The sequence below is a fragment of the Vicugna pacos genome, chromosome 2, assembly GCF_048564905.1.
Source record: "Vicugna pacos chromosome 2, VicPac4, whole genome shotgun sequence".
NCBI lineage: Eukaryota > Metazoa > Chordata > Mammalia > Artiodactyla > Camelidae > Vicugna > Vicugna pacos.
The window spans coordinates 36,894,823-36,921,662 of NC_132988.1; the positions used below are offsets into that span (position 1 = coordinate 36,894,823).

Genomic DNA, 26,840 nt, shown 5'->3' on the forward strand with positions numbered 1-26,840 from the left:
ATATTAAGCTTTTGGAAATAGTTATAGAAGTTTACCAAAGAAAGTAAACATTAGCTTTATGACAAATCAAAAAATGCTCACTAAGGCCACCAAAATCTCTGATGACTTCTTCGACCTCCCTTCCCTTGTCTCTTAATGCCTTTTACTTTGAAATTAGTATAGGGATGACTACACCATTTGTGCCTCCTTTAACCTCCTTTCACCACCTTTGGCATCCTTTGTTAACATTTGTTATGTTTAACCTACCACCCATGGTTATAGTTACATAGTGATCAGCTCCTACCACCACATGTCTCTTCTTATAAATCTGTCTTTTAAAGTGGGTGCAGCAGTCAAAATGAGTTTGGAATTCTGAAAATTCAATTGATGTATATAAGAAATGGATTGATTTTCAAATGATACAGCTAAATCACAAGTATCCAGTTACATTTGTACAAGGGGAGTAATGGAACCAAGATAGAATTGTTATCACTTTTTTTTTGGTAGGGGGAGGTAATTAGGTTTACTTATTTATTCTTAATTTATTCTTAGAGGAGACACTGGGGATTGAACCCAGGACCTCCTGCATGCTAAGCATGTGCTCTACCACTTGAGCTATATCCTCCCCAAACAGAGAATGAATTTAATCAATCCATCTTGGTACTTATTAGCAGCTCTGAACAAAAATATGTTAATGTAGTAGTGACTACAAACAGGTTATTAAAATTATCTTAGAAATTTGGTTACATTCCTTGTTCCCTATTAATTAATGTTCAATCATAATTTGATTGTGTGATAAACAGCAACAGTTCAGAAATGACTTAGAGTTGACTCCTACCATACTAGCAAATAATAATACACACTAGGTATGCAAAAAGCAGGACAAGTGTTGCCCTTTATAAGGTACACACATGAAACTGGTTGATTTGATTTTCTAGTAAGAGTTACGCTCTTGCTTATTTCCACATTGTAAGCACAGACTTGCAAGAGGCTGGCTACTCATGGGTACAGTTCTTAGACATTCCTAAAGTTGACTGATCTTGATGGGGAATCAGACTATGCACCCTTGGCCTTGATATTACCACATGTCAACTAATCAGAGAGTTGTTCTAAACCAGAAATGAATATATCATCAATACCACATTGAGTTTGCCATTAAACTATCTATAAACAGAGGTCTAACAGCAAATATCCTTGGCATATTCTGCTTGGGTCATGTTCTGGCTGAACCACACTCAGCCTCAGCAATGGACTCTACAGCACAGGGCCCAGGAAAGAGGAGACACATGCTCTAAATGCAAGCAGTTCAGTACACATCAGGCAAAGGGCCCTGCTGTCCCCTCCCAGACTCCCAGAACAAAAACTCCCAAATATGCCGAGGTCGCACCACAGGAAACATAGTGAAAAATCCTAATGACCAAGAGTGGGGACTGTGTACCAATAACACAGTAAAGGTATGAGATGACAGAGACTTTGTCTATTGACTTCATTGCTCTACCCCCAGTACTCAGAAGAGTGCCTGGCACAAAAAGCGGCTCAGTAAGTATTGGAACAAGTGGATACTTACTGGATTATAATCATGATCGTTGTGTGAAGGCATTTCCTGAACAAGTTACTATTCAGAGAAGTCCTAGGCTATGTAGTGAGACCAGTGGAAGCAAGGTGCTCTTTTGAAACTAGCAAGGTGATGTAAAAATTTCCCCTCAGTCTTGCACAAAACATTACAACTTCACACATTTTAATAGGTCCAATTCTATGATACTAAGACTTGATGATCAGCCCTCTAAAGTGACAGATTTTCCAGGCCTCCACTTAGGAAGCTTACATTTGCATACTTCTATCTCTGATATTCAGAGGCCTGAAGTTATATCTAAATTTTGTTTCCTTTTTTTGGGAGAATATGTTCCATTCAAGGAGTTGTAAGGGGCAATGTGTAGGTACTCATTGGGGATTGTGATATATTTCTAACACCTGCTGCCTAAAAGTCTGCAGAACTGAACTTTTATACAGTTATTTAAAAAGGAAGACTGAAGCTATTATGGTTTTTTCCCAAGGAGCATACATACCTCAAGTCAGGAAGCCCAGTTCTCTCAATATGTGTGCAAGAGTGTGTGGAGGTGTGTGTTTTGTTTCAGAACTTCTCTTGCTTGAATTAAGAGCAAGAACTGTGTCCAAAGTAAACAAAGTGGGTATGAGCATTTCTTTTCAAGAAACTAATAGGATTTAGGATGAGTTATCACCAGACCTTGTCAGTTTGTACTAGTGTGCTAAAATGCACACGAAGAGTAAGTGCCAGGTGATAGAAGGGGCTTTATCTTCACTCTCACTACAGCCCAGACTCTACTTTTATGCTTCTAATTTTAGTTGGAGAAAATCTGAGCACCTGCTTCTGGGTGTGCAAGTCTGTAGAGGGTCAGAGCCAAGCTCTGCGTGGGTCACTGTCTGGGAGTTGTGAAGGAAGTGGAGACTGAACTGAATTTTTCCACTAAATATTTTCTATCTAATTTCTCCAATATACATTTATCATCATCTTAATATATATTTTATCTATGTAAGGATTTTCTTCGAAATATCCATGGAAGTGCATTTTCAGCCAGTCTCTATGATAAATGGCTCAGTGTTCTTGATCAAGGGAACGAGGAGGAGAAAATAACTGCAACCCAGAGGTAATGATGCAGTAGTTACTCTACTCTGGTCACACCTCAAAAATACAACCAGCATTCTCTTAGGAAAATATTAGGTTATATAGTTTACACTTTGTCCACTAAAATAATGACCAATATCAAAGGGTTTTATTTGCTTATACCCATGGAGGTCAGTTTAGAAACAGGTGCGTGCCTTACTGCTGTTACTGAATTCTTGTTTTTCTCCTAATCTTATTAATATGGAATTTGTGACCATTTTATACCTTCTGAATACATAAAACTGTTGGAGATTAAATCCATTGCTCTAAAAAGAGATGCTAGAGGACCAATCTGCCAATGATATGCTCTTAACTTCGTCAAACAACCAACTAGAGGTTCTTATCTGGTTCAGGAACTGAATTCAATGAGACATTTTTGTGTGCATTCACACTTGGAACTCTGCGAGACTGGATTGTGTACATGGTATACAAAGAAGTACTCTGTTCTCTGTCTCTGTGTTTCCACTTCCCAAGCAAAATGACTTGCTTTATTTAGAAGTGCGTTTTTTTCTGTTTAAGCTTTTAGACCAGCTGCCAAGAGCCAAGGTTGTTCTCTTGCGATATCTTTTTGGAGTGTTATGCAACATGGAGCAATATTTCTCATCCAATCAGATGACAGCTTATAATTTATCAGTGTGCATAGCCCCAAGCATTCTTTGTGCACCTAACGCCAACAGCTCAGAATTAGAAAAGGACTTTACAAAAAAGGTAATGAAATCTCTCATTGTTATGCCTTCTGGGGCACAGTCCCCATTTTGAACCTGAAGTTTGTGGTATTAACTCTGATGGACCAGTTTTTTAAAGGGCACATTTAAATTAAGCTCCCTTGGAGTGGCAGAGTCATTTACGCTACTCTGGAGGGGTATGGGAAGGTGGGTTGTTAAGTGGGAAATTGAAAGTAGTTGAATCACTTCTCCTTTCTCATCCAGGAGGCTAAACTATAGACAGATAAGAGTAGGATGATGTGATAGAAAAGAACCTGAGCTTCAGAGTCTGACAGCCAAAGTTGAACTCTCAGCTTCATCACTGAAGGAGTGTGAACTAGGGCCATTTCCAAGCCATGGTTTCATCAGTACATAATGACGACAGCACACAGCTCTTCTGGTCACTGCTGGCACATCTTGGTGGCTTGGACAATGTGAGCACTCATGGCTCCCCACGCACTGGCCTTCCTCTGCCAGTTGTGGTCATTCAGAAGGTACTTGGCTACTATTTTGCCTCCAATTCAGGATGAGGAAACTAGTAAAAGATTTCAGAACATCCTAATAGAGCCACAGCATGCCTAATAAGATCACAGCTCTTCCCCAAGCTCACCCAGACAGCAAGCATGAGACAAGGCAATGCAGTTAGACTAACAGACATTTTCTCTCCAGCTGCTTCCTCCCTTCACAAGAAAAACACAGAAATCTCTGCTTCCTAAGCTTCAGATATTTCTTCATTTAAGAAGTGAATTTCACAAGTTTTTGTCTATTGGATGCTTTACAAATTGTAATAAGACACTGTATGTCAATTATATCTCAATAAAACTGGAAAAATTTTAAATAAAAAACAAATAAAATTTAATAAGAGAATATACATCTTCACCCCAAGTATCCTTTGTGGGTTACTTGAAAATTATCCCAGGTTTAAAGATGTAACCATTGTTATAAAAATGTTAGCTAGTGAACTATGCCATAAATTATAACTTTAGCCCACTGATTAAAATAATTTTAAAATCTGTACCCAAAGTACTCCTGAAAGTATCAGTTATTTCTTAGAGAAAACTGGTTTGTGTGTGTGTGTGTATATATACATATATATAATCAACTCTGAATTTTTCTCAGAATTCTCTTACATATTTTTAGATCCAAGATTCATATATGAAATGTGATTTATAATTATGCCATATGTAAAAGAACAGCCCACTTTGCCCTTTTGTGTTATAGATTTCTTTTGTAAAATTTTTCATTGAAAACTGCCTCAAGATATTTGGGGAAGAGATCACTCTCCTCTTGGGAGAGAGGTCAGCAAGTTGTGATAATGGTGATGTTACTAGTAACAGTGAGAAGGCTACAGGTACTCAGGATGATTTAATTGGCTTTGGTGAGAAAGACAGCAAGGCTGCCAAGGGTCATGGGAGATCCTTAGACAGTGCCATTCTGGAGCCCAAAGCACATCCCAAGGGCAATGATTTCCATCTGCTCCTGGTCAGGGGAGGTTTCACACTTTTTGGGGCCAAAGGAAAGGATAACACAGGTCTGACTTCAAGAAGTTGTTAGTACAGCCATTAGGGAACATCACGGCATAATACAGCATTTGGGAATTTTTTCAAACAAAACTTTAAATGGAACTCATATGTACCAGATGTGTTCTGCTGAAACTAGAGTGAGGGGCCCAGAGCAATGCCTGGTTTCTTTCCTGCCCCCTGCTTTTCTGCTCAGTGGTCCCTGAGGCACCGCTGGTTTCCAGTGCCTTTGAAACAGGTTGAAAAGAACCAGCATCACTGAGAAAAAGGGACTTGATGATGTTAAACAACCTTTCCAGACTATAAACTCCTGTGCCACTATTTATCAGTTGTGTTCATTCTGGCCAATTATTTTAGCTCAGTTTCAGTTTCTTCATCTCTAAAATGTGAATAAAAAATAACATCAAAATTTTAGGAGTATTGTAAAGATAATAATGTATGTAAAATAAATTTGTAAAAAAGCAACTAACTAATAGGGCTAGTAGAAGTTCCTCTGAGACTAGAGCTAGTATTTTTTGAGCCTAGCTAATCACAGCTAACTTGCAGCAGTCCATTTTATAAGGCAGAGTTTAGATTCAGAGCCTGGGGATGTGTATCATGAGTCCCTTCATATTTTTTTTTGGAGTGGGGTAACTAGGTTTATCTATTTTTATTTATTTACTTTTAATGGAGGTACTGGGGATTGAACCCAGGACCTCACGTATACTAAGCTCGCGCTGTACCACTGAGCTATATCCTCCCCACTGTCCCTTCGTATTTTTGACATTTCTTAGTTTTACAACATTTACCTCATTGCTTTTTGAGGAAATCGTTAGGAAAATCCATTTAATCAGGAATTTAGATGTGTCTAGTATCTGAGAATGTGCTTTACTAAGACAACGATTAGTTTTTCATTTCATCAGTGACAACAAAACAACCTCTTGAATCTAAGTAGTGAGAGTGATAGTGATTTACAAAAGGCACAAGGATGATGTCAAGACCCCATATAGCATGGGTCTGCCTGGCTGCCTATCGCAATTTTCTAAATCACTGAAGATTAGAATCTCCAAAATCACACTTGATCCTTTCTCTTTCTTTATTTCTTCAAGTATCTCACTGAAAACTCTTTTTCCAAAACATTTGCATGATTTTGTTGAGTTTGGATTAAATTCTCAGATCCCATCCAGAAATAATTGAATTTCCTGGCAGAAGAATGAATATGAGGCACCCTAAACTAAGAAAACCACTTTTGAACACTGAATGAAAAATAAGACCTTCCAAGGTCCCAGCTCATCCCATTTGAGTTTTCTGTTTTTCTTGATCCCATATACCTGTATTAGAGGAAGTCTTCCTACAAAATATCTCTTCTATCTTTGATTCTTACCATATCGTATTACACTCTTTGTATTGTACATTTTATTATTGGTACAATAAAAATGGGTTAGTCATTTTATTTGCTTATGATTCATATTAATACTTTGATGGAGGCTCACCTGGGCAGCTTGGGGCTAACTTACGTGTCTGTCGGTTGGTGCTGGCTCTGGGTTGATCTCCATGTCTTCAACAAGCTAGCCCAGTCTTCTTCATATGGTGGAAGAGGAGTTCCCAACAGCAAGAGAGGCTTTTCAAGAGTCCATGCAGGAGAGGACTGCATAAAGAACTACAAAGATAATGAGTTATTCATTATTTACTGAGGGCTATTACTGTCATCAACTACACATGATACACAAGACAGCATTTCTATCACACAGATACTTTTATTCATCAGTTTTTAACCCTCCATTCTTTAGATCAGCATTTCCCAAAGGGTATTAGGAAGTGTCATAAGGAATACCTTTGAAATAATTGATTTTTTCCCTCAGATATTTCTTGCCTCTACCTTTCTCCCTGTCTTAAGCTGTCTTAAGAGACAGCTAGATCATTTTCTCAGAAACAAGAAGCTACAGAAGAATGAAGAAAATAGAGCTGTTTGTTGCTTATGAGTTTTAAAAATTTAGTTTCCTAGGATACAAAAAATTCATGGCACAGAGTAAAGATTTAGGTGGAAATCTCATGGGAAAAACCCCAAAACAATTAGGTGTATGGGGCATGTGCACCATTTTCTGAGTAGAAAACAAGAGGAATCAGGAAGCCTTCATGAAACAGCTAAATGACATGTCTAAGAAAGATAGGGCATTATACATTCATACAGAATTTCTTGTAACTCAACATGGAACAGATAAGTGAAATTATTCCCATCAATCTGAGAATGGTATGGAAGGAACAAAGAGAGCCACTGGATTTGAATGAGACGTGTCTCAGCAACAGTTGTACAAACCAATTCCCCAGGACCACATAGCAATTAGTACATCTCAGCAGATGCCTGGCATACACAGATGACACAGAGGACCAGTTAAATGTCATTCCACATTCCATAACCTCCTAACTCCTTGGCACTAGAAGACTCCAGAACACAGACACACTCATGGAGAAAATAGAGAGTGCTTGAATTTCTACCAATTTGGGAACAGAGGATTAAATTATAAATCAAGTGAGTTATTTAAAAACATGGAACAGTACCTATCTTACATATATCCGTTTGTAGACTGAGATTGGTACCAATACACATGGAATACTTGATCCATGGGTTGTTTTCCTAGGAAAGGTTCCATGGTCAAATAGGTTTGGGAAATGCTGTATTTTCCTTTTGGAAATCAAAATGCCCACTAACATATTAACGTCTTAGAGAAGACCCATAGTAAAGAAACTCAGTATTTTCTCCATTTATTTGACCTGGCAGATTCTTTTGGAGGAATCTTGTTAATGAATGATCCTAGGAACATATATGAATAAACATTGCTCTAAATTTATCTTCTTAAGCCATAGATTTTACTATTCCTTTCATCTGCTCAAAAAACCTTCAATAAGTTTCAAAGAATCTTGAGATTTCTTTCAGGAAAATTTCCTTTTTAAGAGCCTCTGCAATGCAACCTGCACAACTAATTAGTTTTCACTATTTCCCAGTGTAGATCCTTTTCTTTAGCTAGATCAGACACTTCACTGTTCCTAAGTATAATACTCAACTCCCCTTGTCTCTACATACCCACCAACTAAGTGCCATTTGGGTTCTACTCTCCCAGAAATGTCACAAAGCTTCCCCTGACCATTTTGGCTCAAATTATTTGTTCTTTTATAATGCACAAGCATTTGACCCTGTTAGACATTGGATTATATGCTGTTTTGCACCATCAGGAATTACGCTGGTCTGTTTATACATCATTCAACAAATCCAAATTCCTGTGATCTTGTGTTAGTTTTATATTACTTTAAATGCTTGGCTAAATGTCTACTCCCAAAATGAATGAATATGTGTACTTTTCTAAGCGTGTAGAAACTTTACATAGATTGGTAACGACTACAAATTTCGAAACTGAAGAGGTAGAACACAGCACAAACGGAATTTCAGTGGGTGGCAATAAGACATCAGTTTGACTATGTTTTTTAGCTATAACTTCACACTATTTACTATTCACAAGTCTGGGATATATAATTTTTTTCATCATGTAAAAAAAATGAGATACTGGTGTGATATATTTGGGCATAATTGCATGCTTGTGTGAAATTTCTTTTAAATAGAAAAAAATTCCATAATAAAAGAGACAAAAACATGGCTGGACAGTGCATCTGTGAGTTTTTGAGCCAAGAAAGTATACGTAAAAGTCCCTCAACTCTGAAAAGGAGAGAGAAATAATAGTAGATAAAGAAAAGCTGAAATTCAACTAATTTGTCACATGAAACTCATACTGGATATTCTTGCCATGGGAAAATGGTTAACAAATGTTAATTTTACCCTCAGGATACTCAAGCATAATACATCATTGAGAAAGTCAATTTATTAATTTTTAGAAAAGATCCTAGGAACTGATAAAGTATAAAAGGCCTGACTGTCTAAGCTAAAATGAATAAAAGGCAATTAGACTTTCTGATATTGCTCTTTATCACTGTTGGTAAGATGTGTGTAATCATCAATCAACCTGCACTTAGTGATGTAATTAAGATTAAACACTTTCAAAAGTAAAGTAAAGATACTGAGGATGCAAATGTTATTTTATTCCAAAAGGAAAGCTATTCACAGGGTATCTTTATGAGAAAACGAATTCTCTTCATGGGCATTAATTACTATGATATATTAAATGGGATATATATATAGATAAAGATACACACACATTCAATTTTTTTATTCCATAAAAGCAACATGTAAGAATTTGGGGGATAGAGTATATATCTGTACAAAAAGCCATCTTTTCCCAGAAAGCACTGGGTGATGTGTTTCACATTTCTCTGTAATTCCTTCCATGCTAGCCAAATGAGCCAGTAAGTACTCTAAAGAGCTGTAGTGAATGTTGACTCTGTCTTCCACTTTTATGTTTTACATGTCCACAGCATAAGTGGAGCTAGGAAGAAACTGATTTCTTTTTGGCCATGGGCCTAAATGTCAGTATTCATTTGGTCAGCTTAGTCTTTCCAAAGAATGAATTCATTCCTTTGTCACGTAAGAGAAACTACTAGAACACAAAATTGTTAAAGGAGACTTATAATTTCCTAAAATGGAAAAAGAAACTACTTTGTGACAGTGGGAGTTCTTCCAAAATGTAAAGGCATAAAACTAGTTCAGAAAGTAGAATAATACAACACTGACTTCAGGAAAATGGTTACTTCTGTGGATGGAAGTAAGGAAATGTTGTATGTGTTACTCAAATCCTTTCTATGTATTCTTCAAATAAGTAGCTTCTAAGAGGGATGTTAAATTCTGCCATTATGATTATGAGTTTGTCAATTTTATTTTATAATTCTGAATTTTTGTAGTTGTTTTTTGGTGTTTTATACCAATACTTATTGCTAAGTATACACAAATTTATAACTGTTATACTCTCTTCATAGACTGCGGCTCATATGCTTTCTTCAGGTTAATGCTTCTGCTTCAGATTCTATTTTGAATGATACTGTCACACCTGCTCTTTTTCGGTCCATATATGCCTGGCTTACCTCTTTTTCTTTTTTTCTCTTTAAATTTTCTGTTTTAGGGTGGGTATATGTGTGTGTTTGTGGCAGTGTCTCCTATAAACAGCATATAACTGATGTTTTTATACCCAAGCTGATCATTTGATTTTTAATTGAATCAGAGTCATGTAATCCATTTAAATTTATTGTCACTATAATGTATTTGTAGTTACACTGACCATTTTATTTTATGTTTTAGTTTCATCAGAGATTTCTCATGGCTTCATTTCTCCTTCTTCCCTAACTGTTGGATTGGTAAACTATGGATTAGTGTTTCCCCTATCAATTTATATATATAGTATATATATACTAAAATTTCTCAGCCATTATTCTTTGAATATGCTGCCCTATATTATGTATGTATTACATATAGGAATCTCTATAATCTTTTGCTAGAATCCCATTAAAATTCTATTAAACAAGGATTCTTGAAGAACACCATCTTTCTTAATAGCTTTTTGTTTTTTGCTTCTTTACGCTGCATCCTGGGTATAATTCTTAGCTATCTCTTCCAGTTTATTAAGTCTTTAACTTTGTTCATTCTAGAGTGTATACTTTCAGTTTTAAGACTTTTGAATGCCAATATTTTTTCTAGGATGAATCCTTCTTCTTATTCATATAATTTTATATGGTTTTAATTTAGCTCATTCCTTCTGTTTCCTCTCTGATGTTGGTACCAAGAAGTGGGGTGCTGCTATAACAAGTACCTAAAAATGTGGAAGGGATTTTCCAACTGGGTAATGAGTAGAGGCTGGAGGAATTTTTGAGATGCATGCTAGGAAAGCCTGGATTACTGTGAAGGCACTAGTTGTAGAACTATAGATGTTAGAGGTGATTCTGGTAAGGGCTCAGAAAGAAAAGAGGAGAGCTTGAGAGAGAGTCTCTATCTTCTTAGAGAATAAATAATCATAAACAAAATGTTAGTAAACATATGGATTTAAACATCATTCTGGTAAAGTCTCACATGGAAATGAAAAACATGTTACTGAAAACTAGAAGAAAAAAAAACCATGTTATAAATGGCGATGAACTTGGCACTACTGGTGTTCTAGTGTTTTGTGAAACAATTCACAAGGAATAAAAATGAGTATTTAATTCAGTGGCAGGAATTTCCACTACTCTGTCTTCCAGCTCACTGATCTGTTCCTCTGTATCATTAAGTCTACGGTTGCTTCCTTCTAGTGTATTTTTCATTTCAGTTATTGTATTCTTCATCTCTGTTCGCTTGTTCTTTATATTTTCTAACTCTTTGTTAAAAACTTCTACCTTCTCTTTCTGTGTATCCATTCATCCACTGTGGAAAATGGATTTAGTCTCAAAATAAAATGGATGTGTCTCAAAAAACTAAAAATAGAACTACCACATGACCCAGGAATTCCACTCCTGGGTATATATCAGAAAAAAACAGAAACACTAATTCAAAAAGATACATGCACCCCAATGTTCATAGCAGCATTATTTACAATTGCCAAGATATGGAAGCAACCTAACTGTCCACCAACAAATGAACACATAAAGAAGATGTGGTATACACACACAGACACACACACACACACACACACACACACACACACACAGGAATACTACTCAGCCATAAAAAAGAGTGAAATTTTGCCATTTGCAGCTACATGGATGACTTGGAGGGTATTATGCTAAATGAAATAAGAAGACAAATACTATATGATATCACTTATATATGGAATCTAAAAAATACAACAAACTAGTGAATATAACAAAAAAGAAGCAGGTTCACAAATACAGAAAATAAACTAGTGGTTACAAGGGAGGAGTGGCAATATAGACATAGAGGATTGCAAGGTACAAGCTATTAGGTATGAAATAAGCTACTAGGATATACTGTACAACATAAGGAATATAGCAAATTTTTCATAGTAACTATAAACGGAATATAACCTTTAGAAATTGTGAATCACTATATCATACACCTGTAACTTATATAATATTGTATATCAACTATACTTTAATTGAAAAATAAAATTAAAGAAATATTTAGCTGAGAAGACTGCTCAGCAAAGTGTTAAAAGAGCAGTGTGATTCCTCCTGACTACTTAGAAAATACAAGAACAGAGAGATGAATTGAAGAAGAAACTATTTAGCAAAAAGGAAGCAGAACTTGAAGATTTAGAAAATTCTCAGTCTACCCATTTTACAAAAAAATGCTCGTTTTGAAGAAAACACTGAGGGTGTGGCTGAACAAACATTTGAAGAGAAGACTAACAGGGATTCAAACCACAAATTTATTCAGCCACATCAGCAAAAGCCAGGAATATAGATGGGATTATACTAGCAGAAATACTGCAAGTCAAGCAGATTGAGACAGGATGAAATGAAAGAAGGCTGTCAAACTTCTTAGACTCTACAGGATGGGACCACAGAGCAAATGTACACTATTCTTTAAGGAAGAGGAAGAATGACTCCTAAGTCCATTCAGAGAGCATAAGGGCTTCCTCTTCAGCTTCAAGGGGGTGGGGCCTCCAACTGAAGCCTTGGAGAAGAGCCCCCCACCTGGCAGAGCCACAGGATTGCCACCTGAGTAGGTCCAGAAGGTGGGGCATGGGGCCAAAGGGGATTAGTCCCAAGCCTTAAGATCTAAGGGGATCTGCCTCGCTAGGTTCTGGACTTACTTGGTACCTGTCACCCCATCCTTCCTTCCTATTCCTTTCTTTTAGAATAGAATGTCAATGCCTGTCCCATCACTGAATTTCAGAAGCACACAAATTGTATGGTTTCACAGGTTCACAGCTGAAGAAAAATTTGGTTTCAGAACAAGTTGTACCTTGAACCTCATTCATATCTGATTTAGATAATATTTAGACTTTTGACTTAAGAGTTAATGCTAGAATGAGGTAAGACTTTTGGGGCTGTTGGGATAGAATGAATGTATTTTGCATATAATAAGGATATGCATTTACGGTAGCTAGAGGCATATTGCTTTGAAATGAATTGTGTCCCCCTCCCCAAACTTATATGTTGAAGCCCTAATCCCCCATGCGATTCTATTGGCAATGAAGTCTTTAAGAAAATAATTAAGGTTAAATGAGGTCAGAAGAGTGGTAACCTGATCTCTTAGAACTGGTGTCCCTATAAAAGAGGAAGAGACATCAGAGATACCTCTTTCTCTGACGTGTGAGGACAAACTGAGAAGATAGCCCTCTGCAAGCTAGGAAGAGAGCCCTCACCAGGAGACCCTGACAGCACCTTGATCTTGGACTCCCAGCCTCCAGAACTGTGAGAAAATAAATTTCTGTTGTTAAGCCACCCAGTCTACAGTATTATATTATGGCAGCCCAAGCAGACTAAAACAGGATTTTAAACAGACTTAAAATCATTTTAAGACTGCTCGATTTTTTTTCATTTTTATCTGAAACAAATTCATCTCCTGATTGGTCATGTTTTTTTACTGTCTTCATATCTCTAATATATTTTATTTTAGTTTGATGGTTCATCTTGAATAGATCTTTTTAAAGTTCTCTCTCTGCCCTTGCCATTCTCATTTAATGTTTTTCAGCTGCCCCTATCTAGTCCACTGAAGCTACTTGTTTAAAAAAAAGATTTTTATATCAATAGCGCAGAGCTTCATCAGCATGAATATTGGGAATATCAGAGTCAGTCCAATGCTTCAAGGCTAAATCTACTTCCTGCTTTATAAATGGTTCCCTCCCCGGGCAGTTTTTTTTTGGTGTGTTTGGCTTTCTTTCATGTTTATTTATAATATCTTAGGATTTTCTGGTCTCTTGTTAGTAGACCAGGGCTATACACTAGGTAGTCACAGTTCCTGAACTGCACACTTGCATCACTATATGATTGTATTTATCCTGTCTTATTTTTCGTATTCTGATGCTTTGACATCTGAGAACTTGCTAGATTGAAACAACCGCCCCTCCCAGTGTCAGCCAATTCTTAGAGATGATAATCAATGCTCCTTTATGTGTGCCTTTCAAATGTAAACCAAATGATCTAGAGCCCATATTCCCAACCACCTCCTTTACTGAGCTCTTACACTCCAGACCTTATCCCCTCGCCCCATCACAATAGCTAGGTACTAGACAATTAAACCTTATGCCCCCAGAGACTGCTGAAATTATTCAAATTAGCCAATCCTAAACTTGCTTGCACTGCCTCACCTGTAGGCACATGGGAAGCAAAGTAAGGCTCTTGCCCATGATCTACCCAACTCCCTGTGTCTCCTGACCAGCCTTGGTGGATGTGACCCCACTGCATGTGGCCCCACTGCATGCTGTGCTGTGCCTTCTGTTCCCAGGGGTCTGTGAGAGATCCTGCTTCATTAACACCCATTTCCAACTCTGCAGGTCTTACCATACCTGATTAAAATAAATCCCAAGTTCCATTAAAACTATGATGTACTACTCTAATGATAGAAAAATAAAGTAACTTCTGGTAGTGGAAAACACGTATCGCTGTCCTTTAGTTAACTCTAGTCCATTTAACACCATAATTGTAAAGTTGAGGTTTTGGTAATGTATGCTTTTATAATATTGTGAACCCAATAGTTTGAATCAATACTGGATTATTACTTTTAAAATATAATTGCATTAATACTACATAATTTAAATACAAGGCCCATAGGAGAAAAATAGCACAAGGTACTTTTCTTTTTTTTTTTTTACATTTTTATTGATTCATAATCTTTTACAGTGTTGTGTCAAATTCCAGTGTTCAGTACAATTTTTCAGTCATACATGGACATATACACACTCATTGTCACATTTTTTTCTCTGTGATTTATCATAACATTTTGTGTATATTTCCCTGTGCTATACAGTGTAATCTTGTTTATCTGTTCTACAATTTTGAAAGGTACTTTTCTATTTGGTCCTTGCTCCTCTCTTTTTTTGTCCAATTCCTGCCATTTGGGCTGCGTCCCCCTTTCTCTACTCATATCTAGCCACCTGCCTCCTCTAACACCATTACCTCTTGGACCAAATAAAACTTTATCATTTACACTTAAACACCCAATATGTGTTGGGCAAAGTTGTAAATGCTGGATGTTCAGAAATGATCTAATATTTCAGGTGCCCTGCCCACAACAATGGTTCTCAATCTATGCAAATGTCTTTCCACCACTCATAACCCAGGCTTTTCACTCCACACTGGCCAGTTTCCCAATATTAATTCCAGTCACTCCTGCTCCAGTACCTGTACTCACTCCTAGATGGGTTCCCTTTTTGTCCTCTTCCCTTGTCCAAATCCGACATATCTGTCGTGATTTGTTCAGTCACACTGCCATTTCCTCTTCTGAATTTCTATAGCCTTGTAATTGTTTTTTACATTTTGTGAAATGTAGTCTTTACTCTAAGGCATGTACTTTTTTTTAATTGAAAAATTTCTGAAATTGAAGTACCTCTCTATTTGCATATACATGTATTTTTTTTCAGTGATTCTCTGCCCCCAACCAATTATGTCTATATGAGTAGCACACATATAATCTATGGGTTCTAGAAACTGAGGAAGTAGGAAATCTTGACCTCTCAGTGGTTCTCAAGTGGCCCTCCATGGCACCTCCTGGAGCCTCCAGGAGCAGGGCTGAAGCTGTGAGAAACTGAGGTCAACCAGTGGAGCTCTGCTCTGGTCATGCCTACGAACTTAAGGAAACAGCTCGACTTACTCTTTTTTATTTTTCTTTGTAATTTTTTCTTTATTATTTTATTCATGCATCTGAACAAAAGGTTTTGTGAACCTGAAAATATTTATGTAAATGCTTAGTATGTTTAACTCTGTCTCTCTCATTAGATCCCAGGCTTCCGCGCCCAAAGGGCCTGGCACAGTTATGGCTAGATAATTGGGTCAGCTTGTTCCTGGCTGGCTTGTGTACAAACATGCAGACTACATTCACAGTGATCATCTCTCTTAATCTTTTCAAACAACTCTATGCCAGTCTCCTAAATGTTAGTTCCTTTCTGTGTTCTCTCATTTTCTTAAAAAAATGGTGTCTTAGGCCTCCCAGAATGACCATGAATTATAGCTCCATTATGTCTTTATAGATAGCAAGTTTTAGGTTTCTTTCCAAAGCACACAAATGGATTTTAAGGAGATCTGTAGATGGCTATAATTTAAGATCAGAGGGTATTATCCTTGAGATAAGATTAGAATTTGGCAGGAAAAAAACACAACTTTTATTTAGAAACTTGGCATCTTGAACATAGAATTTTACTGCAGCAGACTTTCAAGTTAGACACTTGGTTGGGATGTAAGAAGTAAAGGTTGGAAACTAGAAATAGGTGAAATTTAAAAGGATTATGTATTGAGTGAATTTACACCTTCAACTGTTGTCCACTTTCCTATCTTTATTCTGTTGTAATAATAAATAAATTTTGTTTATTTATATAAACAATAAATAAATAAAATTTGTTTATTTACTTGTTTGTTTATTTCAGGCAGAGGGAGAGTGCATGAGCACTTCATTGTAAGAAACTAGCTTTCTTATTTATGAGGGCTGGTGAGTCTGAAATCTGCACGGCAAGCTGATAGTCTAAAACGTCACATGAGAGTTACTGTTGCAGGACTGAGTCGAAATTATGCAAGCTGGTCAGAGAGGTGAGAAACTTAGGCAGGGTATCTCTGTTGGAGTCTTGTAGATGAATTCCTTCTTCTTTAGAATCTAGGCTGGTGTTTGACCAAACTACTGTGCACCATAGCCTAGTCAAATTGACATATAAAATTAACCATCACAGAGTCTTGTTACCTGTTAGGCTCTGTGTTCAGAGATCTTTTCCTCAGTCAGCTCTACTCAGTTCCATCTTACTCCACAAAATAAAATGCAACTTTACTTCAGCCTTTTAAGGGTCTCCAATTTGCTACAGACCTGAAATCCCTAAGCTACTCTGGATTTCAGAGAGATTCTGGATGATACAGCCACACAGTCCAAATCCCTGCAGCCTTGTGTGTCAGAGGCTTTCCTGCCTGGTAGGTTTGGTGGAAGAGGAAACGGAGAGAGAAGTGGATTAAATGAGGCAGGTTGATCCCAAAATATTAATACAGATTTGTCACTGAATCAATGTTATTATGGATGGTATGTCATTTGTGTCATTATTGCTATGAGTGAATTTTCACGAAGTCTTTGAGGCAGTCCATTGGCAGGGTATATATGTCAAGCCTGACAGAGTGTGAGAAGGGTGGATTTGAACTGCTCTTTCATCCTATGTTTGGAATATCAGCGCTCATCTCCATGGATTTGTTCAGAGCAGAACAGGTACTCAACACCATAATTCAAGCTCTCAAAATGACATCTGTCCAAATGAATGCAAGTGGTTGTATAAAATGAGCACTACAAGATGAGGTTAACCATCATAATGCTTTATGAGCCCTTGCATGCTGTTGGAGATTTTCTTCTAGAGCCATGGTAACAATAAAACTTACCTTTAGTTCATGTCTATTTAAAAAGAAGCACATATGCATTTCCACATTTGATCCTCCTTCCAAATAACACTATGGACAAAATGTTGTTGTTCTACAGATATGAAACTGTTTTCAGGCAGAAATTCAGATTCAGGAGGTTCAGAATTCAGGTTATCAGTTGCTGAAGGACAAACAGCAAATATTTGGGGTCAGAACTAGATCCCAGCTTTTTCCACTACATCATTGAGTCTGTTAAACATTCATACTTACTGTTCTGGGAAATAAAAACCATTATGTTTCTAAAATAAATTATAGACAAACAGCACTGAACTACTTGTTGTAGAGGTAGGGGTTCTGACAGAAAAAAAAATGCAGCATTACTTTGAAAGTCTCTTATTGTAAGTTGCCAGAGAAAAAAATAAAATCAGCATGGATCTCACTGATTTAAAATGTAACACTAAAAAAATGGAAGAAGAAAGAAATAGTGTTTTTCAGTTATGATAATAAAGGAAGCAATTTTCTTTTGTGCCTGGTAATTACATTGACAACATAACTGCAAGTCAAATTTAGCTGGCTCTTTGAAGAAGTGGAGCAGGGGAAGAGATTCATTTGTGGATTCTGAGGATCAGCTTGATCTTTCCTTCTTTCACAGAGATCAAAAGAGTTAGTTACTTAGGAAAGAAAAGCAGGATTCACTAATGGCCGAAATGAAAGACACTAAGAGCAGGGCTGTTGCCTTTTCAATATTTCCTAACTGGGTATCCTCTCTCAACTCGTTACTCTTTTAATTGTTTCTTAAAAATCTTAATTCCAATTATTAAGCCAGTTAGACATTGGAAAGATGTTAACAGAGTTCAGTAAGAGCAACAGAACTCAAAACCATTGCAAATGACTAAACTGGAAAAGTGATCAAGGAATTGGAAGAGAGAAGAAACATTTTCCCCCTGGCCCTCCAAAGTTAATCTGCAATGCCTCAAGTCTATCTTTCACAGGATGAACAATAGATCTTTGAAATCTCAGAACTTGTTTCTCTTTATCTGTATAAATCCATGCTGTGTTTTACATACATAATCTAATTATTCCATCTTGGTTTTCCATTCTGTCATCGTCAGCATCCTGACCTAGAGCCCTGTTCCACTCAGAGAATCTGCTGATTGTTGACTTCAGCAGTAAGTTCCAACTTCTGCATAGTCTAAAAAAGGTTCATTCAGTTCAGTTTAAGATGGTAGTTTACTATTTTTTATACTGTAAGTTTTCAGAAATTTTTGCAAAAAAATTTCTCTTAAGAGATGATCTAATGAAAGTAATCTATGTAGAAATAGAATATAGATAATTCAAACAAAAATTTCTAAAATTTTCCCCAAAGTATATTTAGGGGCTTGAATTTTGTGGAAAAATGTTCTCAACTTTCTTGAAATCAAACTCATAAACCATTTAAAAAAAATCTCCAGAACTTATTTTATTAACACAATCATGACAAAAGTAGGTGACAAAGCCCCAACTGCATTTTATTTGTATGACATTAATGATTAAATGTTCTCTGTTTCTAAAAGATCATGTGTTCTATAAAAAGTAACAAGGCAGATCTTAGAGCAGTACGGAAACTTAAAATTTGTCCCTATGTATCTAATCGTATTTTAAACCACAACTGTTACTCACTCTGTTTTTTTGCCCTTTGTTTACCTCAGTTAACAAGCATATTCTCAATAGTTTTCATCTTTTTCCATATGTATTAAATACCAGCCATACAGAAGTGAGAGTGAGGAAGGAAATTAGCACTCCTTGAATGCTAATTTCTTTCATGTTGCCTCATTTTATTTACTTCAGAGATTTAATCACTGCCTGAAATGACCTTCCCCTTTCTTAGAGTTGCTAATGGTTGATTTTCCCTTCCTAGAATTAAGTTCTGTCATGTACTCTTCTAGATCCTGAAGCACCAAAGGAGTGTGCTTGGTACATAGTAGGTGTTAATAATAAATTCCAGGCACAAGGCTAGACATACTGTGAACATTACATCACAAATTCTCAAAGCAATCTTGAAATGTGAACATTATTACCCCTCTTTTTCAGTAAGAAATCAAGGTTTAAAGGAATTAAGTGACTTGTCAAAAACCAAACATGATTAAGGAGAGGGGATTTGAAATTAGGTCTGATGTGCATTCTGTTTGGGGGCCATGTTATAAAGCATGTTTCCCAAAGTGGACCATGGCTGTAAACAGGTGATTATGAGTATTTTAAAAGAAGTGTCATTAATTAACATAGCATTAGATCATAAGAAAGATACTCCATTAAAAACTTCTTTCTGATTAACTTTATTATGTCAAAGTCTCAGATTAGTGCCATTGTGTATTTGATGCTTCTCAAACAACTGCTACTCTCTCTTTATTTCAGTTAAGGGCAGGTAAGAAAATAAAGCCAAAGTTTTCTTTCCAGTGTATCATTTGTGCCTATTTAATGACTACATACATAATTATATCTATAAAATGTGTAAGTATATATAATTTATTTATGAAGGAACTAATTAATCACTTGCCTTATTCTGATTTTCCATTTGCAATAGTTATATAGTTCCTTCATAAATAAATTTTGGGTAAAATATGTGAATTTATTTAAATAAAATATTAATTATATAACAGTACAGACGACATAGTTGGCAAAACTGTGGAGGTGCTATACAACGTCTAGTTTAGAAAACTCTGCTGTGGAGAAATTCATAGGCCTTGGAATAGAGACGAGCAATAGAAGGCATTGCTGTGATAGGGAAACTCAGATATGGAAAATAATTATCCCCAAACTGCTGTAAAAATGGTGTACTTCGGGTACAAAACTTAAAGACTACTAACTCTTGGCATAACTGAGGAAAATGCCACTGTGACACAAATGCTGAAACTACCATTAAATTATAGTCCCCAGCTAATGATGCCTAAAACATAGTTGGGGAGATATTCAAATAATCAGAGTACAAGTAAGGAAATAAAATATGCCCAAAGGAAATAGTTCATAGTTCTACGAAGTGTTACTTACTTCCCGTGATCACTAAAGTTGTTCCCTATAATTAATAATTAATTATAGTAATTACATATTTTAAGTTACAATGTATAAATTAAAGAAATATAAATTCATTAACTTAATTATAATTTCATAATTAATTTTGTCATGCATGCTCAGGATAATAATAAATATCCTCTTTGATTCTAACATATAGAAATAGAAATGAGAACATGTAGTTGTATACCCTGTTTTGGGCAGGCATACAAATGAGACATATTCACACTTGCTGAAGTGTGAGACACCCTTTTCTATAATTGCAAGAAAACCCTCGAGGGGTTTGGCAAACAAGACCTGCTAAATTGCCATTTAAAAATAATCAAATTCATAGCCCCAGTAAAGCTTACACACCTTTAATATGGCACAAAGTTAGGGCTTCACTAAGGGCTAGAGCTGCCTAAAAAAACTGTCATCACTTAGCATACTTTAGGGTAAACTTTTAACAGTGAAGGGACTGGTTTTCCTCCTAAATTCTTTATGCTGACATCTGTTTACAGGGAGTATTAGAAGAATTTCACATGGCCCAAGAATTTGAACTTTCTGTGAGGCCACTTCAGTAAACGAGAGTAAAGAATAGTGATTATCTCATTGAGTTATTTTGAAGATTAAGTGAAATAAAGGAGGAGAATGTGAGGTATCTGGCACACAATAAGCCCGCAGTTACCATCAGCTGCTATTAGCCTGTGTTATGAATCACCATGTTCCCTCTGGGCTTTTCCAGAGACCTCAGGTGACATGATTTTTTTTTTTAACATTATTTAATTGATTTACAATCATTTTACAACGTTGTGCCAAATTCCAGTGTAGAGCACAATTTTTCAGTTATACATGAACATACATATATTCATTGTCACATGGGACTGGTACCTACTCTAGTGCTTCAGGCCAGCTCCACACACCTGACACACACCTCCCTCTTTCACAACCAGCCCAGTGAAACCCTAGGCACACACCCGCCTCTGTAACTCAGATCCCCTTCCCTCTGCTAGTACAACCAAACAGAAAAGCTGTGTTAAAACTCAAACAGGGACTTTTTGATTTCTCCAAACTGTGAGCAGTGACTTTTCACCGTGTCCTTTTAGTTTGGAACATCCCTCTCTTTTGTCATTTTTCTTTCAGCTGGATCTACTGGCTAAGGGTAACATTTAATACAATGCTTCTCTTAGTATTTTTATAGCCACTAACTAGCTCTCTGGAAACTTTTGCCTCTGACAAACATTATGTCAGACATTTTCCCAAACAAAATATAAAGAAAATATTGAACTCAGACTGTGCTATTTTTGCATACCTTTTTCTTTATAGCCCAGTGCTAGGATAAGGAGGATGCATAAGTTCAGTGAGATAAAGAAGAGTGTAAGACCCTTAGACTCATTCAACTGTGTATAAAACAAAATGTTTTAAGTCTTTGGAATACCTATTTGAAGGAAGAATCATTCCCAAGTTTTATACTTTCACCGATGTATACTGATTGTGAAGTGAGCCCCCAGTGCTCTGTTCTATACCCTGCCAGGATGACCATAGCTGATAGATCCAAGAGCCAACTGGATTCCTGAGAGCCGAATAGAACTAAGAAACCACAGAACTCTTAAGTCTGAGGTCCATGGAGTTACTTTGGTTTTTACTTTTCCTGAGGCCTGACTGTTCAAATCTTCTTGTTTTCTCGAAGTATCTGAATTTCCTCATTGTAAAATTTCCTCTTTCAGCTTAAGCAAGCACAAGTGAATATCTGTTGCATATAACCTAAGGAATCCTAGTTTATGATTGAAGTTTTTAAAATGTTAACGATATTAAGCTTGTCAGCAATGTACTGTGCTTTTGTGTGTCTCTAAACATATTAAATGCAGGATGAGGAAGATAGTACATTTTTTTTCACTATAAAACCCAAGCCACTTCTTTCAACAGCCAATAGGCAGAGTTAACTACCTATAAAAATGTCAGTAAAGAGAATCACTCTTGTTTAGTGAATTTCTCAAAGTAATGAAGCATATTTTTTAATGCACATAGCACTTCAGATTTCATCATTTCACCCTCTTCAAAATTATCTTCTTATTAAAATGACCTAAATCTTTTAAATTAAAATAATAGGAGTTTCTTGCGATATTCAAGCAGTAGTAGTATATGTTAACTATAAAACTTGGAATAGTGATACGATGTATTTTTGCAAAGAGGCATCATTTCTTTTAGCAACAGATTTTAAGTAATTTGATGTACTAGTCACCATAACTGTCTTATTTCTCTTTACAACATACATATTATGAAATTTGGCCCCACTATACTTTCTCACTTTCTTCTTTGACTACTACGCGTACCCTTCCAACATACACTTTCTTATCTCCACACGTTTATAGTTGTTGATGCTATTTAAAATTCTATCTTCACCTCTCCCCCAAGCTAACTTTCCAGGAAAACTCATATTCATCCTGCAAGGCCCTATGTAAATATCACCACCTCTAGGACATATTCTCCATGCACTTTCCATCCATAACTCTTTGAGCAGAAGCAATTTTTACTTCTAATTTATTATTCACCGTATCATTTTGTAAATGCCTTGAGGACTTTGATGAACTTCTCCATTAGTAATATCAGGTCTATCATCTGATATTATCCGTGAATCCCTTTACGGCAAGGACTATGTCTTGTTCATATTTTTGTCTTTCCAGCAAGTCCTCATGTGAATCTTTCAGTTCAGGAAAATCTGAGGAAAATTTGAGGTGGTCTGAATGATGACTTTGAAAATTATTAGAATGTTCTTAAATATAGTATTGAGACTTCGTATGATTTGGATATATATTTTCAATTTATGAATTTGTTAAAGTTTGATAAGAGTTTTTCAAAGTGGTTTTACTAATTTCTATTCCAAGCAACAGCATGTGAGGGTTCCAGTTGTTCCATACCTTACCAACATTTAGCATTTTCACATTATGTTTATATATTTATACACAGACACACAATGTACAATGTATTTTTACACTGCTTTATTTGGTTTGACATTAAGCATTTTTGTTTCTAACGTTTAAGTGAAATTGGCCTATATTAATTTCTGTCCTTAATTTGATCATTTCCTTCATTCTATTTTCTTTGGTACATTCTTGCTTTTTTCCAGTGTCTTATACTGGATACTTAGGTTCATACAAGTTTCATACTCTAATGCATACATGTGTATGTATGTATATATACATTTATATGTTAGGGATAATTAGATATATCTAATATACATAGCATAGTAATATCTTATTAATATTACTATCATACTAATAGTACTAATACTGTTATATTATTAATAGTATTATCAATACTGTGTATGTAATATCTATTAACATCTACTTTTTACTATATTAAATATATATTTTATATTGATATTAATATTGGCTATATTAACACCAGATAAAATATATCTTTAGGAAAACATTTTTTCTGAAGAAAGAAGTTTAAGATAAAACATCTAATATATAAATATATATTATATTATATATAAGTATAAAATATAATATATATTAGATGTATCTATTTCAAATATATAAATCCAATATAGAGATACATATCATTACATCTTACACTGCTTTATTAAAAAAAATTCTACCTTAATATGTATTTTACCCAATATTAACATAGCCACATAAGCTCCCTTTTCATTGGTAATAGCCTGATACCACTATTTTCTCTTTCAGTTCTTCTCTGTTATTATGTTTTAGGTATATTTATATTCTAGGTATTCTTTATAAACAGAATATAACAATATTCCTAAAATCCAATTGCAAAGACTTTGATAGTCTTCATCTTTTAATTGGAAAGTTTATTCTATTTAAAGTTATTTAAAATATTGATATATTAAGATTTGTTTCTATATCTTATTTTGTAAGTTCTATGGATGATAGTTTTTGCTCTGTTCCTTCCACCCCACTATCACATTGTATTAGATTGAGCAAGTTTATTAATTTTTTTCCCCCTTTCCTGCTTTAAATTTACACATCCTTTTTTCTATATTGCTAGATTTCAAGAGGATGGTCATTAATATAAATCACAATATCCAAAGGTATATAAATTAGTCAGGCCCCATCCCAAAATATGGGATGCCCTACCTGGTAGGCATGATATTCTGGGCGTACTATCTAGTAATCCTGATAGTCAACAGGAATCTCTCAGCAGAGGTGATTAAGAGTAGAGCTGCTGCTATTATTGGGTTCAAGATTTTACTTTTGTTTTTGATTTTTGGCAGAGTTTAGTTTTGATTCTAATTTGTGAACAATCAATAATATTCCCCATGGGTGGCAACAAAGATCGAAGATCCGGTTTTATGGTCCGAACATGTGATGAGCTCTGCCACTGAAAGATAACGAAGTGGTGCTTTTTCCTCACTTTTTTTGTTTGTCTTTTAGTACAGGGATATGTCTCAATTGTATTGGGGAAAAAAAAAACCACTTTGAGATATTAACCACTATTGTGTTTCTGTGCTAACCTCTGACCTGTTTCTAAAAGTATAGAACTACAGGTATAAGCTCCTTTGTATCTATAATTGAGAACATTCTTTATTTATCTCTCATCAGCATGAAATAGTTTTCTACCTCCATGGGCATTAATTAATTAATTTCTATAAATTAATTAATATAAGGTCTTAAAAATAAAGATTATGATTTGTTAATAGAAAATTTCAAGTGTTTACATAAATATAATATTCCTAGAATTCCTACATATAAAGGAACTAACTTCTAATTCTTTAGTTCTACTAATCTATTTTGTAAAAATCCTTCCTTACCAACATTTTTCTATAAAAAATGTTTATGTAATCAAGGTAAAATTTTTGATAAATCAGATTGCTTTCATAATTTTGGTTTAAGAATGCTTCCATGTTTCTGTTAAGCCTTGAATGTGGAGTAGAAAGCATAGATGTAACTTTTAAATAAAACTTAGATGTGCTTTCTCATGAAGAGACCAATTAACCTGAATCTCCTAAAGTTTTCATACAATCTTAACTGATCTGATAGGAAAAATATAAAATTGTATTTAACTAATACCTAGAAATAAATTTAACTAAGGAGGTGGAAGATCTGTACACTGAAAACCATATGACAGTAAGGAAAAAACTGAAGTAGACACAAATAAATGGAAAGATAGTCCATGCTCATGGAATTCAACAATAAGTAGTGCTAAAGTATCCATACTACCCAAAGCATTCTACAGATTCAGTGCAGTCTCTATCAAAAATAACAATGGCATTCTTCACAGAATTGGAACAAAAAATTCTAAAATTTGTGTGGAAACACAAAAGACCCCAAAGAGCCAAAATAATCTTGAGAAAGAATAAAGCTGGAGGCATCATGCTCCCTGATTTCAAACTCAATTACAAAGCTGTAGTAATCAAGACAATACAGTATTGGCATGAAAACAGACACACAGATCAATGGAACAGAATAGAGAGCCCAGAAATAAACCCCACATATATGGTCAGTTCATTTATGACAAAGGAGCCAAGAATATACAATGGGGAAGGCACAGTCTCTTCAATAAATGGTGCTGAGAAAACTGGACAGCCACAAGCACTATCTTACACCATACACAAAAACTAACACAAAATAGATTAAAGACTTGAACATCATGACCTGACCTCAAAACTCCTAGAAGGAAAAATAGACAGTAAGCTCCTTGACATCGGTTTCTGTGATGATTTTTTGGATTTGACACCAAAAGCAAAGGTATCAAAAGCGAAAATACACAAGTAGGACTACAGCAAATTAAAAAATTCTGCACAGCAAAGAAAATCATGAAAAAAATGAAAAGGCAATCTACACAATGGGAGGAAATATTTTCAAACCATATATCTGATAAAGGGTTAATATCAAATATATATATGTATATATACACATATATATAAAACATATATATATAATTCATATAATCCAATAGCAAGAAAAAACAAGCAATCCAGTTAAAAAATGGGCAGAAGAACTGAACAGACATTCCCCATCCCCAGAAAAAGACAGATGGCCAACAGGTATGTGAAAAGGTGCTCAACATCACTAATCATCAATGTAAATCAAATGGAAAATGAAAATCAAAACTGCAACGAGGTATCACCTCACACCTGCCAGAACAGCTATTTTCAAAAGTACAAGAAATAACAAGTGTTGTCAGAAATGTGGGGAAAAGAGAACCCTTGTGCACTGTTGGGGGAATGTAAATTGGTGCAGCCACTATGGAGAACAGTATGGACATTCCTCAAAAATTGAAAGTAGAACTATCATATAATCCACCAATTCTATTTCTGGGTATTTACTTGAAGGAAACAGAAACACTAATTCAAAAACATTATCTGCATCCCCATGTTCACTGCAGCATTATTTACAACAGCTAAGATAAAGAAGCAATCTAAGTGTCTACAGATGGATACATGGCTAAAGAAGATATGATACATATATAATGGAATATTATTCAGTCATGAAAAGAATAAAACCATGCCATTTTTGATACACAGATGAAGCCTGAAGCCATTGTGCTGAGCAAAATAAGGCAGAG

General features: G+C 35.5%; 1 long non-coding RNA gene across 2 annotated transcripts in view; it reads right to left on the bottom strand.

The window, feature by feature from the left end:
- Positions 1 to 6,394: 6,394 nt before the first annotated feature.
- Positions 6,395 to 26,840, bottom strand: part of LOC140700090 (uncharacterized) — a 155,422-nt gene continuing 134,976 nt past the window's right edge. The window contains exon 3 of one of the 2 annotated variants that reach the window (XR_012078291.1): positions 6,395 to 6,525. This is a non-coding gene — a long non-coding RNA (uncharacterized lncRNA). Of the gene's footprint in view, positions 6,526 to 17,410; positions 17,464 to 26,840 lie in introns of those variants that run through there. The other variant, XR_012078299.1, reaches the window with a different exon arrangement.